We start from the raw sequence: 12,213 nt of genomic DNA, 5'->3' as shown, positions 1-12,213 counted from the left end.
CAAAGCAGTTAAAACGGCCAAAACAGTTTTTCAAAACTCATGAAACTATACTTAATATTCATAAATTTTACTTTTTACAAATAATACCTCAAAAAGCTGATTTAAAAGAAACTTTCTGCAAATGAAAGTTCTAGATTCAGATGCTCTCACTGGTTAATTCTTCCAAACATTCAAAGAAAAGACAATATCAATCTTCCAAGCTTCTTTCAGAGGAAAGAAATGAACACTTCCTAATTAATTTTAAGAAGTTAGCATAGTCTTGAGTTCTTAACAAAAATGCATAAGGTATTACAAAAAATGGACATTCCAGAGCAATATCCCGTGAAAATTAATGAAACATGTCCTAAACGTAATATTGGAAACTCACCAATGGCCCACAAAAAGGAAAACATACTATATAATCCAATATATACAGAAAATTATTTGTTAACTTCAACGCAATTTGTGATTACAACTCTCTCAGCAAACTAAGAATAGAGGGGATCTTTCTAATCTGATAAAGGTCATTATAAAACCAGCTCTAACTTGCATCATCTTTATGGTGAACTCTTGAACACTTCCCCCCTTGTTATCACCCCTTCTACTCACTCTGTCCTGGATAGAGAAACAAGGGGATCATCATTTTAGATGAGAGATCAGGGACTTCCTGGTGGTCCAGTGGCTAAGAATCCGCCTTCCAATGCAGGGTGCGTGGATTCGATTTCTGGTCGGGGAACTAAGATCCCACATGCCGCAGGGCAACTAAGCCCGCGTGTGCAACTACAGAGCACGCAAGCCACAACTAAAGAGAAGCCTGTGTGCCCCAATGAAAAGATCCTGCATGCCGCAGCAAAGATCCCACGCAACTAAGACCCGACGCGGCCAAAAATAGAAATAAATAAAGATTTTTTTAAAAGATGAGAAATCAACTTCTTATCATTTGGACATCATGGGATTTTGAGTTTCGAACATAATGTACAGAGCAAATATTGGAATTAATCCATGAATTTAGAAGGGTCATTGGCTATAAGATAAGAACCAATTGTATTTCTATAAATTTGCAATAATAAATTTGGAATCTTAAGTTTTAAAAACCCCACTGAATTCTGGCCCTAGGATCATTTCAGCTGCCTACATCCAACTCTATTTACTCTTTCTAGCAAGAAAAGGATTCAGATCAACAGAGCAAGGGAACAAGACGCCACGCTCCTCGTGACTTCAGCACGCATAGGAGATGGAGGGACCACAGATGTCATTTACTTTCATGTAGAAAAACGAACACAAACTTCTGGCAGAGCCGTCTTTGGACCTGGGGCACCTGCTGTGCAGCGTGGGTATCGCTGGAGAGAGCGGATGGAAACGGGAGAAAGGAACCAAGGGTCTGAGAGTGATGGGCTGGACAAAAGCCATCCTCAGAAAGAGAAGGTCCAGCTCCCCTCGAGGGGATGCTGGGAGCCAGGCTGAGAGCTGCTGGCCAGCGGCCTGGCTTGAGAAGATGCAGGGATGCAGGAGCAGTGGGAGATGCATCCGTTCTTGGGGAGCAGACCAGTAGGAGGGGCGAAACCCCTGCAGGCTTGGTGGCCAATGGAAAGAAGGAAAGAAGAAGGGGAAATTAAGTGCGGCAGCAACCAGGGAGACTCCTGATGTCGACAGGCACCCACCGCTCCCACCACCAGACAACGGACGCAAGAACAGCTGCACTTCATCGCGCAGCCGGAAGAGGGCGGCCTCGCGCCAAGAGGCCGCGTCCTACTGCGCGCTCATCTGTGGGAAGACACTGCACGGAGAAGAATTAAAACGAGAATAAAACTTTTCTCTTGAAAAATGTCCCAGAAAACGAACCAGGAAGCAGAATAAATCTCTCATGCCTGAGTCAAAACATTTGAAAATATGAAGGAACACCTTGCATCAGAAGTTCAGAACCTCAAAACAACAGTAGGCAATAAAAAGAAGACATGAGATGAAAAACGATGAAAGTGAGGAAACAAATGGAGGAAAACGTAAAGACCAGCTTAGAAATAAAGTCTCACAAAGTTCCAAGGGAGCAGGCATTTGAGATTATTAAGTCGGAAGCTGTAGCAGAGGCACTGAAGCAGGGAGGCAGGCAAACAAGAGGACAAAGCGACCTAAACCCGAACTAAAAGGGCTCACCTGTTCCTGGAAAAACGACCTAGAATGGTGAGCGCTAAGACTACACTAGTAGAAAATGCAAACGACACAGGGTTTCCCTGCTGGCACAGGGGTTGAGAATCTGCCTGCCAATGCAGGGGACACGGGTTCGAGCCCTGGTCCGGGAAGATCCCACATGCCGCGGAGCAACTAAGCCCGCGCACCACAACTACTGAGCCTGTGCTCTAGAGCCCGCGTGCCACAACTACGGAAGCCCGCGCACCTAGAGCCCATGCTCTGCAACAAGAGAAGCCACCGTAATGAGAAGCCCGTGCACCGCAACGAAGAGTAGCCCCCGCTCGCTGCAACTAGAGGAAGCCCCCGCACAGCAACGAAGACCCAACTCAGCCAAAAATAAATAAATAAATAAACAAAATGTAACTTTAAAAAAAAAAAAATTTTTATTTATTTATTTTTGGCTGTGTTGCGTCTTCATCGCTGCTCACGGGCTTTCTCTAATTGTGGCGAGCGAGCGGGGGCTACTCTTTGTTGCAGTGCGTGGGCTTCTCATTGTGGTGGCTTTTCTTGTTGTGGAGCACGGGCTCCAGGCACATGGGCTTCAGTAGTTGCAGCACGCAGTCTCAGTAGTTGTGGCTCGCGGGCCCAGTAGCTCTGGCTTGCGGGCTCTAGAGCATAGGCTCAGTAGTTGCGGCACACGGGCTTGGTTGCTCCGCAGCATGTGGGATCTTCCCGGACCAGGGCTCGAACCCGTGTCCCCTGCATTGGCAGGCGGATTCTCAACCACTGTGCCACCAGGGAAGCCCTTTACCATGTATTTTTTTAAAAAAAAGTTATCATCTTACATTAGAAAAAAAATACCCATTAAAAGAAAAGCATTCCCATCACTATTTGAAATTCAGTCAGAAGTATTCACTGATACAGTTAGAAAACAATAAACAATTACAGGCTTTAGAATGGAAAAAGAAGTAAAACCGTATGTATCATTTGTAGATGATACGGCAGTATACCTGGAAATCCTAGAGAATAAAGAATAAAAGTAACATATTTGGAAAACAATCAGTAACGAGTCAGGATGCAAAGTAAGCATATAAAATTCAGTAGCCATCAGAGGGCGTCCGGGATTTGCGAGGTTGAAGCAGACTGGCGGTCACATGCTCCCACTGGACCAAGAAGAAAAAAACAGGCAGGTTGCAGGTGCCGTAAGTAAACGTGTTGGGGAGCTGAGAGGGACAAGGACCAAGTGGACTGGCTTCCTGAGGTGGGGAAGTCCCCCGAGCTGAGCCGACGCTGCCAGCCTGACCTGTCTTTTCTTCCTGGGGATTTGCCAACCACCAGCGGGACTGTATCCACAACCCAGGGAGGAGGGGCGAGCACGCTCAGCTCCGGGAAAGCGAAACCTACGAAAAACCAGAATGCGCGCTGAGTCCCAGATGCAGGCGGCGGTACCCAGGGCGGGGCGTGTATAAGGAAGAGTGACGTCCGCGGCAGTCCCACGGCCCTGAGGAGCCAAGTGCCCACCCGAGGAGAGAGGCCTGCTCCAAACACACATTTGACCTTGCTCTGAAGAGACTTGCCAGAGTCTAAAGCGGCCGCAGGAGTTGGGAGTGGGAGGCTTCAAAGCAGGGTGCAAAGACATGGAGGGCATCTGCCGCGCTTTCCAGGGCCAGGAGACACGCCTGCCCGAGTCTCCACCGGAAGCCTGGGAGGAGAGGGACAGGAGGGTGTATGAGTTTCCCAAAGCTGCGGTCCAGCCCAACCCAGCTCAACTTGTGATGGAGTTGACCTGGTGAATACCTCATGCACTTTGATCTGGTAAAAGAGGAACCGAGGGACCCGCTACTAGAGGTACGCGTGGCCTCTGGCTCTTATTTATACAAGGCCCCAAGGTGACTGATAGCAACAGGGGAGAAAAGCCGTACACACGGACCAGCGGACGATCCAGATAATGGAGTTAACAGAAAAGGACTTTAAAATAACGGTGACAAGTATGTTCAATAATAGACTTTAAAACTGAGAGTTTTGACAGAGAATAGGACTTTATGAAACAAATCAAATAAATATTCTCTGTATGGGCGAGGATTCGCCAGAGAAGCAGAACCAATAGAATGTGTATAGAAACAAAAAGAGATTTGTTTTAAGGAAGTGGCTGCAGGGCCAAAATCTTCAGGATGGGCTGTGGGGGGTGGGGCGGGGGGCGGAGAAGTCTTCCTGTACCCTTCTGGCTGGTCTAAGGGTGACACTGACATGAGACAGATTAACAGGAGAGAATCTCGCAGAAGTTTAACAACATGTCTACATGGGAGAGACCCAGGAAAACTGAGTAACTCACCAAAGGGGCCACAGCCCTCACCTTAAATGCCATCCTCAGCTAAAGACAAAACAGGTTGTTGAAGGTGGGGAGAGTCAGTTGCGGCAGGTGAGCAGGATTGTGACGCGGATTTAAGGCATCGCCTTCACCAGTGATAAGAGTTTCTAGAGATTTGGTCATCCCAAATGGAGATCTCCCTTATAAATGTAAATGCTTCGTACAGAAGGTCAACTCCTACTTGGTTGTCAGAACCCTTCCCATGTCTGCTCTTTCTCAGAAAATAACCAGCTGAAAACAATGCATGTGACAGAGAGACGTATCTTAGGGTGGCAAATTCTGTTTCCTTAGAGCCAGAAGGCCGGAGAGCTGGTGCTGCAGTTAAAGTCCAGAGACTGTTTGCTGCAGAATTCCCTCTTGCTTGGAGGAGCTCAGTCTTTTGTTCTATTCAGGCCTTCGGCTGATGAGGTGAGACCCACCCAGGTTATGGAGAGCAGTCGGCCTCACTCAAATGTCACCAATTTAAATGGCAAGCTCATGCAAAAGCATCCTCACAGAAACATCCAGAATGGTGTCTGACCACATATCGGAGTCCTGTGGCCCAGCCGAGTTAACACATACAACTAACCGTCGCATCCTGGAATTAAAAGACAAAACACCTGAAATTAAGAACTCGTTTGGATGAACGAGGAGCAGAAGACGATATGAACGTAGGTAGAGACAGGACAATATAAAATAGCCCAAGGGAAGCTTAGAGAGAATAAAAACAGTAGAAAAAAAATTATTCGGAGCATAAGGGCCTGTGAGACTCAGTCAAATGGTCTAACTTTACATGAGATTGGAGTACCACAGGGAAGAAAGAGGGAATAAATAAATACTTGAAGAGATAACATTGTTCAAAATCCATGAAAGATGATTCGCAGATCCATGGATCACAGAAAACTCTAAGCAGGATAAATGCAAAGCATGTCGTCCCAGCTAGCGACACTGCAATCCAAATGCTGAAAACCAGAAAACAATACCCTTAGCAGCCAGGGGAAAGAGACACAGTGTCTACAAAGCAACAACAATTAAGAGCTAAAGCTGACTTTTCACAAAAAAGCCAGAAGAAAATGAAACTGTATCTTGAAAGCGATGAATGACAAAGTCTGGCAACCCGGAATTCTATGCCAACCAAAAATATTATTCAGAGACACAGAAAACATAAGAGTTTAGTTTACACACAAGTTGCAATAATTCATTGCCAGCAGACTCAAACCACAGGAAATAAAACAGGAAACTCTTCAAGGTAAAGCGAAATGATTACAAATGGGAACATGGAACTCTAGGAAGAAGGGCAGAGAAGCAGGAGTGATAAGTCCGTGTAACTGAGCAGGACCCTCTGGGGTCTTCCTGGGACAGACCCTCCCCCCATATCCTCTGCTGTAGCTCGTCTCTGAAGTACCCAGATAACAGTGTCTGATGCACATTTCCTGAGCTGTTTTATGGATGCTAAAACCACCACCAAATGGAAGAAATAACCTACTTGATGATCGTGAGCCCCAGACCTACAGGCACCTCGGGATTGATCATGTTAACTACCCTCTTACCTCATCGTCAGCCAATCAGAGAATTGTGCCCGAGCTGATCACAGACCCTGAGGCATACCTGGAGGCGCAATGTGAGGTCTTGGGGACAGTGTGCTAGCACTGGCCTGGGGTTCTGTTTTTATGGGGTCGAGGGTGGGGACCTAGGGTTTGGTGGGCTCACTCTTTATTAGTGACTTTAAAACAGAAGAGTGGGGATTTAAAGCATGGGTAGAGGAGAAACTAGAGCCCAGGATGGTGAGTTATAGAAACCAACTAAGAGCTCTAAAACAAAGGAGCCTGGGGGTGGGCGTGTCTGGCTCCTACCTAGTCCTGTGGCTGGCAATGTGTTTAATCTAGAGAGTCATTTGGGAGTGGATGCCTGGCAAGCAAAGCTGAGGTCAGGCCCTTGCATTAGAAAAAGAGAAACCGGGACTTCCCTGGTGGTGCAGTCGTTAAGAATCCGCCTGCCGATGCAGGGTACACGGGTTCGAGCCCTGGGCGGGGAAGATCCCACATGCCACAGAGCAACTAAGCCCGCGCACCACGACTACTGAGCCTGTGCTCTGGAGCCCACGAGCCACAACTACTGAGCCCATGTGCCACAACTACTGAAGCCCGCGTGCCTAGAGCCCGTGCTCCGCCACAAGAGAAGCCACGGCGATGAGAAGCCCGCGCACCTCAACGAAGAGTAGCCCCTGCTCGCCGCAACTAGAGAAAGCCCACGCGCAGCAATGAAGACCCAACGCGGCCAAAAATAAATAAATAAAATAAATTTATTAAAAAAAAAGAAACCAAGTGTCAGGGCTGCACTACATTAACCCAACTATGTTAGTTCTATGTTAAGTAAATGTTAAGTAAATGGACTTAACATTCCAAAGTAAAAGCAAAATTTTTTAGACTGGATACAAAATAACACTAAACTGGTTACAACTCTGACTTTAAAAATCAGGACACAGAATAGCTGAAAAGAAAAAGGGTGGGAAAAACATCCTGCCGACAGTAATCCAAAGAAATCTCGTTCACCCTATTGATGCCATATAAAGGGTACTTTAAGGCAAGAAATATTACTAAAAGATATTTCATAGTGATAAAAAGTCAACATAACACAAAGATATGTCAATCCTACCTCTATACAACTAGTAACAGCTTCAAAATGTTTAAGCAAGATACGGCAGAAGTGAAAGTTGAGGCAAATTGACAGTGACACAAATATTTTACCATAAATCCTTTAAGTAACTGATAGTGTTGCAGGAAGGGGACCCCTCCCAGGGCCCGAGAGCGTGCTCTTGTCTAATGCTCAGAAATGGACTGTCCGAGGAGACACACGTGCTGACAGAGCAAGAGACTTTATTGGGAAGGGGCGCCCAGGCGGAGAGGAGGAGGGTAAGGGACCCCAGGAGGACTGCTCTGCCGCGTGGCTCGCAGTCTCGGGTTTTATGGTGATGGGGTTACTTTCTGGGTTGTCTCTGGCCAATTATCCTACTTGTGCCCACATTTGGTCTGACTCAGGGCCCTTCCCGGTGGGGCATGCATCTCTGAGTTAAGATGGATTCCAGTCGGAGGGTTTCTGGGAGGTTGGCAGGACGTTTTACGGGCTGGCGTCTCCTCCCTCCTTTCGGCCCCTCCCAAATTCTCCTGGTGAGTTTTCTGCGCAGCGTCCTGTTCCTTATTGGGGCCTCCTTTTGTGTGACAGCTCGTGCAAGTAGTTATCATCATACCTGGCCAAGGCGGGCAGTTTCGGTCAATGGTTCCCTAACAATAGAACAAGCAAACAAGAATGTCACTTAGCATACGTGAATCTGCACAAGATTGCAAAAAATTAACATAATGGACATATATGGAACATCATACCAAACAAGTGAATCCGTATTTAAGTGCATGTAGAACACTTACCAATATGTCATATGCTCAATCGTGCAGTTGATCTAGGAAAACAAAATATATGACAGTTGGAGAGGAAGAAATCCAAACAAGAATGGCTAGTATTACAAGTACTGAAAATACCAAGAGCTGTGCAGGATGTGGACAGCTGGAGAGCTTACACTTTACCGGCCTCAGTATAAACTGGCACAGTCTGCTAAGCCTCCTGCTGCCATGTCAGCAGCCAAAGGATGTCGCAGCCATCGACCACCACCGGCCCCCCACCCCCGGAAGGTGAGCCCTGAAGGAACGCAGGATGGAGACGAGGCGGATGCCCTCTGCCAAGCCCTCAGCTGCCACAGCTGCCGCACTTGTGCAACCCGAGGGGACTCATGATGGAAAAGAACGGGATACTGGCCGGAGAAGCTGAGATGCCTGTCAAAGGAATGATTTCAGTGAGCCCAGGCTCTTATATCTTCCCATTCACAGAAAAGCGCTACGTTCCTCAACTTGAGATGTCTGGTTTTCTTTAATTGACAGTAATCTTTTGGGAATTCCCTGGTGGCCCAGTGGTTAGGAGTCTGGCTTCCACTGTAGGGGGCATGGGTTTGATCCCTGGTCAGGGAATTAAGATCCTGCATGCTGTGCGGTGTGGCCAAAAATAAATAAATAAATAAAATCGGCCCTTAGAACAAAACAAACAAACCCAAAACTCCCATAGTCTTTTGATGCTCCGACTACCTGGTCTTTGTTGCAAAACTTCTGTGTATCCTCACTGCTCCCTGACCTCTTCGGAGCAGAAACTCAGAGCTCTTCTGAGAGGCTGCCTCCCAGGCTTGAAGTTCTCAGAAAGGCCGCCAAATAAAACATGATTCTCAACTTTTAGGTGGTGCTTTTTTTTTTTTTCAGTCGACATTAAACATACACATACCCTGTGACCCAGCATTTCCACTCCCAGGTACATTCTCAAGAGAAAAAAAATCACCAAGATAAATGCCCACAAATGTTTAGAGCTGTATCATTCATGAGCATCAAACCTGTCAACAACCTTAACGCCCATTAAGGGCAGAATAAATACGTAAATGCTGGCATGGGCACACAATAGAATACTACATGGAAATGAAAAAGAATCCTCTACTGCTACACTCAGCAACATAGGAATCTCACAAACAGAGTGATGAGTTTAAAAAGCAGCAGAGTTCATTTCCTGGCAGCTCCACACCAGCAGAGAGCCTGTGCTGCTGGGGGGACTTCAGAGGACCCTTGAGGCCACCAAAGACAGCTCCCTTCTGAGTCACGGAAAGTCAATTGATCAGGAACTGTAACTGTATCTGTACAGTCCCTTCCCTTTTGCACTTTCTATGGTGAATACACGTTACAGGTCTCACTCACACTCACAGAAAGATTTCAGAGAGGAGACACAGAGGTCAAGAAAGTAAAGTGAGGATTTACGAAGCGACAGCGCACTCTCATTGCGGGACCCGGCAGACTCACGTGAGTAGCTGTGCCGAGTTTCTTTGGCAAGTTGGTCATGTGGGGTGTAGAAGTGAAGGGGCGGAATATTCATTGGGGAGGGAGGGGTTTGGGGTCGTATTCCCTGATTTTCTTCCCAGCTCCACCTTCCCAAGAGGCGGAGGCATTTTTCCTTTATTTAGCCTTGATCGTTGTGTCATGGCTTCCGTGCCCGATGGGTATTTCCTATCTGTGAGGCTAATTTTATTGTAATCAGAGTATAATGAGCAAAAGGTTACTTTTGGACTCTGGAGATTCCAGCCTCTTCTCATCTTTCTTTGTCTGTCTCCAGGGCACTTGTCACCCCAAAATGTGTGGTTTCCTGTCAGTCCAGAGGTTCCTTTCTCTGTCTGTCCAAGGGCCACCGTTGTCTACAAGCTGTACGGTTTCCTGCCATCTGGCCCGTGCCCCGCCTCCTCTGCGCGTATCTAGCCACCTGCCTGCTGTAACACCATGGCCCACTACTCGCTTTGTACATGTAGATCTGGACTGTGTAAACTGTCAATAATACACCATCTGGCGTATAACCCTTTGTCTCAGAAACATGTAACCTTGCTTTGACCTTTAGCAGGTGGAAGAGTCCTCAGGGTTTTCTGAAAGGCTGTCTCCCGGTTTATAATCCTCAGGTTGGCGCCACTGAAATTCTCTTTCCTTAGAATGACTATTGATTAAGTTTCCGTGGACAGGAGGATCCTCATGGGTGGAGGCACGGCTGGGGGCTTGCCCTCCTGTGGCCCGGGTCATCCCTGTCCTTCCCTGGCCTGTCTACCCTCCTGGGGACCACAGCGTCCCTCCCACAGGGACCACAGCTCTCACCAGGCCCCGGGGGGAGGAGGGCTGGGGCCTGAGGACAAGTAGACCACTGAGGAAACCGAGTCACAAATCTGAGACACCACTGGAGGGAGAGCGAGGCCACCTTCCCAGGGGAGCTTGGGCGCCAGCAAGTGAGGGGAGCTGGGAGGTCTGCTCCCCAGCAGGGGGCTCGGCAAGGAGAGCCTCAGGGTGCCCGACGCTGTGGTCCTGTCAGGACTGGCCTGGAGCCGGGAGCTCCTCCATCCCCTTCTCTGACAGGCGCTCTTGGTGATCCTGGGGGAAGGGACGCAAATTACAAGGACCTGCAGGAAAGGCGGGGGTCACTGGGAGCCCGGGGTTGCGGGGTCTGACCCACACCGGCTCCAGACCCCAGGCTATGAGGGTGTCAGGCCCAGTGCAGCAGAAGCTGTGGGGAACTGGAACGGAGTGGCGGGTGAACCGGTGTCTGTGACACCCTCAGGATGGCAAGACTCTGCTCACTCCTCTGGGCAGAACTGGCCAAGAGCTGCCTCCCTGCCCCCAGCCCCACCCCAGGCATTAATGTGAGGAGGGAGCCAGACGCCCCTGGGTTCAGTAGGGTGAGAGCCACTGGAACCCACCCTCTGAGCCCCTCTCCTGCCCACCCCCAGCCCAGGCCTGGGGTGCTATCAGTGTCCCAAGTCCTGACCCTGGGGGGGGGGGGGGGGGGGGGAGGGGGGGGGAGGGCAGGAGGGGGGGGGGGGGTGGGGGGGGGGGCAAAGGGCGTGGTCCGGGGGGAGGGACGGGGGCTGGGGACCCTCAGCCTGGCGTCCCCTCTAGCCCTCAGGAGGAGGCCAGCTATTAGAGGAGGTGGACTTTCCTTCAATATTACAATGAAGCCCGGCGGGCTGTTCCAGGACAGTCTTCCTCGGCAAAAGCGGGATGGACGGACTGACAAGGCTGGGAAGCTTAGCGTGACCTGTAGGAAGACGACCTCCGCACGGGGTGGGGCTGGGGGCGTGGTGGGGAGGCTCCGCCCAGCCTGGGCCCACCCCGTCGGGCCCGCGGGGAGCCTCGCCCTGCTCTGCCCCGGAGGCTAAACGGAAGGGCTGAGGGCTGAGGGCTGAGGGCAGACGCCCCCTCGAGCGGCCTCGGCGCTCCCGTCGGCGTGTGCCGCTCGCGGCCGCCAGGGGACGGCGCCTCGCCGGCTAACTCAGAGTCTCGGGCACCTAGAGCACCCCTCCTCCTGCACTTTCCACTCCGACCTTAAATGCTTGCCTTCCCAGGACTTCATCGTGTCACTCAGATTTCTCCAGGGAGCCGTCCTCCCAGAATGCACCCTCTGCTGAGGTTATTAACCTTCCATTCAAGGGGCCCCAGAAAGCACCCATGGGTGGGGCTCAGAGAGGGGAGGTCCAGCTGTACTGTGGCTCCGTCACCAGCCCTGGGGATGGTCTGGTGCCCGCACCTCCCACCCCACCGCCAACGGCACCGGACCGAGGGGAGCCCGGCAGGGGACCAGAGGAACTCTGAAAGCTCCGGCAGGGCAAACCCAGGCCGGGCCATGAGGTAGCCTTTGCGAGGGGCCCCCGCCAGCAGGTTGGGTCCTGGGTCACAGGAGGGCAGGAGCGGGGCAATGAAGGTGGTGCTAAGGACTGGGGAGGAGGGGGCCCCGGGCCCGGGCCATGGGCACCACAGGAGTGTTGTGGGAGAGGGCACACCCTGGGCAGGACTCCCCTCGTCCCGGAGGCCAGCTGGTCAGGCGGCAGACCGAGCAGCTTGGGAGGGGCAGGCGAGGGGGCAGGGGCCGGACCGGACGGAGCTGAATTTGCCTACAGAGAAACGGCAGGCATCACTCCGGCCCCTGCGCACTGAGACTAGAAAGCCCAGACTCCCGGCCAAAGTGTGCCCGGGCCAGACAGTTCTGCGCCTGGCACCTCCGTGCAGCCCGGGCAGATGCCAGTGGAAGCGAGAGTCCGGGCAGAGCCCGAGGAAAGCTTTCCTTTCCCTCCCCTCTGCCGCTTCGTTCCCCTTCCGGCCCTCTCCTGGGGGTTTCCCCCCTCCCCCCTCCCCTCCCCCTCCCCTCCC

The 12,213-nt window shown here is 50.6% G+C and overlaps 2 long non-coding RNA genes across 4 annotated transcripts; one reads left to right on the top strand and one right to left on the bottom strand.

Annotated features, from left to right (window-relative positions):
- Positions 1 to 2,892: 2,892 nt before the first annotated feature.
- LOC113604999 (uncharacterized) lies at positions 2,893 to 9,653 on the bottom strand. 3 transcript variants are annotated; one of them, XR_003427027.1, is made up of 5 exons: positions 9,337 to 9,653; positions 7,876 to 7,907; positions 7,701 to 7,734; positions 4,460 to 5,051; positions 2,893 to 3,808 (listed from the first exon to the last, which is right to left on the bottom strand). It is a non-coding gene; the product is annotated as an uncharacterized LOC113604999 (long non-coding RNA). The 3 variants fall into 3 exon arrangements; XR_003427025.1 differs by lacking the exon at positions 2,893 to 3,808 and having other exon boundaries at positions 4,100 to 5,051; XR_003427026.1 differs by lacking the exons at positions 2,893 to 3,808; positions 4,460 to 5,051 and having other exon boundaries at positions 7,394 to 7,734.
- On the top strand, positions 8,963 to 9,881 carry LOC113605000 (uncharacterized). The gene is made up of 2 exons (XR_003427028.1): positions 8,963 to 9,336; positions 9,647 to 9,881. It is a non-coding gene; the product is annotated as an uncharacterized LOC113605000 (long non-coding RNA).
- The last annotated feature ends 2,332 nt before the right edge of the window (positions 9,882 to 12,213 follow it).

The sequence above is a fragment of the Aethalodelphis obliquidens genome, unplaced genomic scaffold, assembly GCF_003676395.1.
Source record: "Aethalodelphis obliquidens isolate GAN/ISIS:26980383/991018 unplaced genomic scaffold, ASM367639v1 scaffold41, whole genome shotgun sequence".
Lineage (NCBI taxonomy): Eukaryota > Metazoa > Chordata > Mammalia > Artiodactyla > Delphinidae > Aethalodelphis > Aethalodelphis obliquidens.
This window is presented reverse-complemented; position numbering and strand designations above follow the sequence as displayed.